Source organism: Pteropus alecto, unplaced genomic scaffold (assembly GCF_000325575.1).
Source record: "Pteropus alecto unplaced genomic scaffold, ASM32557v1 scaffold57, whole genome shotgun sequence".
Classification (NCBI taxonomy): Eukaryota; Metazoa; Chordata; class Mammalia; order Chiroptera; family Pteropodidae; genus Pteropus; species Pteropus alecto.
The window spans coordinates 11,181,164-11,185,409 of NW_006442508.1; the positions used below are offsets into that span (position 1 = coordinate 11,181,164).

The window sequence follows — 4,246 nt, forward strand, 5'->3', positions numbered from 1 at the left end:
ATTCTCTGATCATTGTTATTACACATTTCTGTATGCTAACATACTTGTAGTCTGTGCCATTTTTTGTGCTCTATTTTTTAAATCTATTTCTATTCTTTAAAGTATGTAAGATTCATGTCATGGTAGAAGATATATATCTCATATATTTAGTGGGATTTTTATTTTAGACCAGTCTATGGAGATGACCTGAAGAGTCCAAAGAGATCTACTTCACCAGCCTTTTATAAAAGCAATAACATAGAGTGCTCAACTCTAGGGCATATGGGGGCAAAGAAAAAGATGGGGCCCACATTACTCAAGAGACAACTCAGCAGGGCTGAGGATGCAGAAAGCCAGCCAGGGTCACAAGTACATGTATCAGGTTCACAATTTTAATCGTTCTGATGGGTGGTTTCTCTTATCATCTCAATTGAGCACCTCCACTCTGATAGACTGTTTCATCCTCCCCTTCCTGGGGAGGGTGAAAAAAGGCATAGATGTGAGAGGCTCTGTTCATCCCTCTGGCAAACAAATCAGAGTTGTGACAGAAACAAGGAGCAAATAGCAAGGAAAAATTGCCTGGGATCAAAATGAACAAGACATACAACTAGCAAGAAATCTAAGAAATCACCCTGCAACAGCAGGAGGTAGGACAGGGCCAGGATTCAGGGCTGCCCGGCCCAAGTGGCTGAGTGGGATGGAGGCTGCAGCAGCAGCAGCTGCAAACACCTCTTAAAGGGGCCTTGTCTGCGAGCGGAGTTCCGCAGTGACAGACCTGCTCATTCTGAGCACCAGCGCCAGTTTGGCTACACAAGGATTTACAGGGTGACACTGAGTTGTCAGAGTGAGGACCATGGTGAGTCTCTCCCCTGCAGAAGTGCTGGCGGTATCTATTGTTCCTCTGTTGAGCTATCCCCGCTCCCAGTGCACAGACTCAGCACCGCCATAGCAAAGACATCATCACACTGGATAACAGAGCTCGTTCTGTCCAGAAGATTCCCTGATACCCTGCCTTCTCCAACTCCTGGCCCATCCAAGACACATCCAGGTGTATCCTCAGCGAGTCAGGTGATTTTTGCTGAGCAGCCTAGACTCACACTTGTGGCAGCTGGCTTCGGTTTCTGGTGTGGCCTTTTGAGGCAGCTAGAAAGCTCAGTATCTGTGGATTGCTTGCTAAATCTTAACAGGTGGCCCCAGAGGGGCAGAGGCTTGGGCTAAATTTGGCCTGCAGCTGAACCCCTCTCAGGACTATGCCACTGGACAGCCACCTACTTCACAAATCCACACTAACAAGACCAGGAGATTTAGAAGCTTTGCTTAGCACGTAGAAACAGACACAAAAGGCAGCCAAAATGGGAAGACAAAGAAGCAGAAACCATATGAGAGAACAGAACAGAGATTCAGAAATAATAGAGTCAAGCAATCTAACAGATGCAGAGTTCAAAACACTGGTTATAAAGCTGCTCAATGAACTTTTGGTAAGGGTAGATGAATTCAGTGAGACATAAGAAACATAAAAATGGAAATAGAAATTATAAAAGGGAACCAGTCTGAAACGAAGAACACATTATCTCAGAAGTACATTAAATGAAATAAACAAAGGAATAAGCAAAGTGAATAAAGAAGAGGATCAAGTGACCTATATAGAGTGTAGGAAAGCCAAGGACATTCAATCAGAATGGCAAGAAAAAAGAAGCCAAGACTATAATAATAATTTAAGGAACCTATGGGACACTATTAAAGGTAAAAATGTCCATCTCATTGGCATATCAAAAGGAAAATAAAATGTTGAACAGCTATTTGAAGAAATAATGATGGAAAACTTCCCTAACCTGGTGAAAGAAATAGACATAAAATTCTAAGATGCTCAGAGAGCCCCAAAAACCAGGAACCCAAAGAGGCCCACAGCAAGACACATCATAGTTAAAATGTTTTGGGGCAGGAAGGAAATTCAGGGGAGTTAGTGGTTTTGTTGTCATTATTTTGTGAGGCCTACTAGGCATTCTTTCAGTCAACAAATATGCACCGAGTTAAGCATTGTCCCAGGTATTGAAGATGCCATGATAAGCAAGATGGACAAGATCTCTATCCTCTGGGAGCTTCTATTCGAGAACTCTCCGCAGACTATTGGACTATTCTTTCTACTATTTACTTTGGGTAAATTATAATTACTACATGTTACTTTTAATATAAGGAGAAAAGCAGGTTTATAGGACAGGGGTGTGTGTGTGTGTGTGTGTGTGTGATTTTATACTTAGGGAGAAAGAAAAGGAGCTTATGTTCCAAAAGGTTAATATTGGTCACCTCTGGAGGCCAGAATGGGCAAGACTTTTACTTTTTATTTTTATACACTTGTGTATCTTTTAATTATTCAAAGCAATCTTTTGTAAAACTTTTAGGCCAAAAATAACTACAGGACATTACTTGTGGTATGTTTATGTTATACAGCTTCCCACTTCATTGCCTGTCTTCTATATAAGAGCAGAGGACTGGGAATGTGGAGTCTTCTGGTGCAGACTGTTTCAAATGTGTTCTAGCTTTTACAGTGCTTTGCACAGCCATGGCGTGTAGTCCCAAGAAGCATCTGCAGTGTGCAGCAGCTCCAAAGCATTAAATGCTAGGTAAACTAACCAATGTGTTTGCTCCTCATCCATCCACAGTCCCCTACAAGCTGAGAGAATGTGTGCCTTTAATCATTTTCCTGAGAAACAGACTGAAGTATGCCCTATCTAGAGATGAAATAAAGATCTGTATGCAGTGGTTTATTAGGACTGATGGCAAAGTCTTAACTGATACAACCTATGTTGCTAGTTTTATGATGTCATCAGCATTGACAAGATGGGAGAGAATTTCCGTCTGATATATGATACCAAGGATTGCTTTGCTGTTCATTGTGTTACACCTGAGGAGGCCAAGTACATGTCGTGCAAAGTGAGAAAGATCTTTGTGGGCCCAAAAGGAATCCCTCATCTGGTGACCTGTGATGCTTGCACCATCCACTACCCTGATCCCCTCATCTAGGTGAATGACACCATTCAGATTGATTTGGAGACTGGCAAAGTTACTGATTTCATCAAGTTTGACACTGATAACCTGTGTATGGTGACTATGATGCAAGACAGGGCAAATTTCCCCGAGTTGGTGGTGGGGAGACCAACCCCGGCACCGAGAGAAGAGGGTCCTTTGACAGAGAGTGTAGAAAGAATTCAACACACACGCCAAAGTTAGAGTCAAAGGGAAAGTTTACTAAAAAGGGGTAACTCCACAGACAGAGTGTGGTCTCCTCACAGAGGCAGAGAGTGAAAGGGACAGTGCAAGAGATAGTGAGAGACAAAGTAAAGGCACTGAGAATGACCACAAGAGACTTGGAAAGACAGCGAGTAGGGAGCCGGGTGTTCAGGGAATTCAGTTTATATATCATTCTTTCGTTTCGGTGAGTTATTGTTTAAAAGTCTTGATGAACCCATTTCCTTTGTTATGGACATACAGTGATGAAGGGGAAGGGTATGTAATGTGAAAAGGTAAGAATATGTAGAGTGAAAGGCCTGCTGGCAGTTCCTAGCCTTTAATCCATAGGTTGCCCATGGTTTTTGGGAATGACTCTTGGTTCGTTTCCCCTTCACAGGTATGGAGAATGGGTTATTAGCAATCCCAGCAGAAATATTCCCTTTTTTCTGAAGGTGTCCTCTTGGCCTGGCTGCAGGGCTGATCAGCATATTGCAGTCTGTGGCTTGATTAATATTTTAATTCCTTTGCCTCCTCCCTACATTAACTGGATGTGCTGAGGAAGAATTGGTGTGACCATTAACAGAGAGACTCCCTGGTCCTTTTGATGTAGTTCATGTTAAAGATGCCAGTTACAACAGCTTTGCCACCTAGCTCTCCAATATTTTTGTTATTGACAAAGGCAATAAGCCATGGATTTCTCTTCCTTGTGGAAAGATTATCAGCCTCACCATTGCTGAAGAGAGAGAAGAGACTGGTGGCCAGACAGAGCAGTGGGTCAAATAATCTCTAGGTGACATGATTGGAAGAGTCTTGTACTTAAAGAGAGCATAGCATGAAAAAAAAAAAAAAATGTGTTTTATAACCTTGAGCAAATTGTCCTCCATCGGCCTCTAATTCTTTCTAAGACAGGTGCTTGAAGTAACAGTAGCTACTATTTCAGCGGTTTTTATGTGCCAAGCACAGTGCTAAGCAGTTTCCTCACAACAGCTCCATGAGTTGAGCATTATCCCCATTATCCAGAGAAGAAAACTGAAGCTCA

General features: G+C 42.4%; 1 pseudogene; it reads left to right on the plus strand.

The window, feature by feature from the left end:
- Window positions 1-2,539: 2,539 nt before the first annotated feature.
- Window positions 2,540-3,997, plus strand: LOC102888450 (annotated as a pseudogene).
- Window positions 3,998-4,246: the final 249 nt, after the last annotated feature.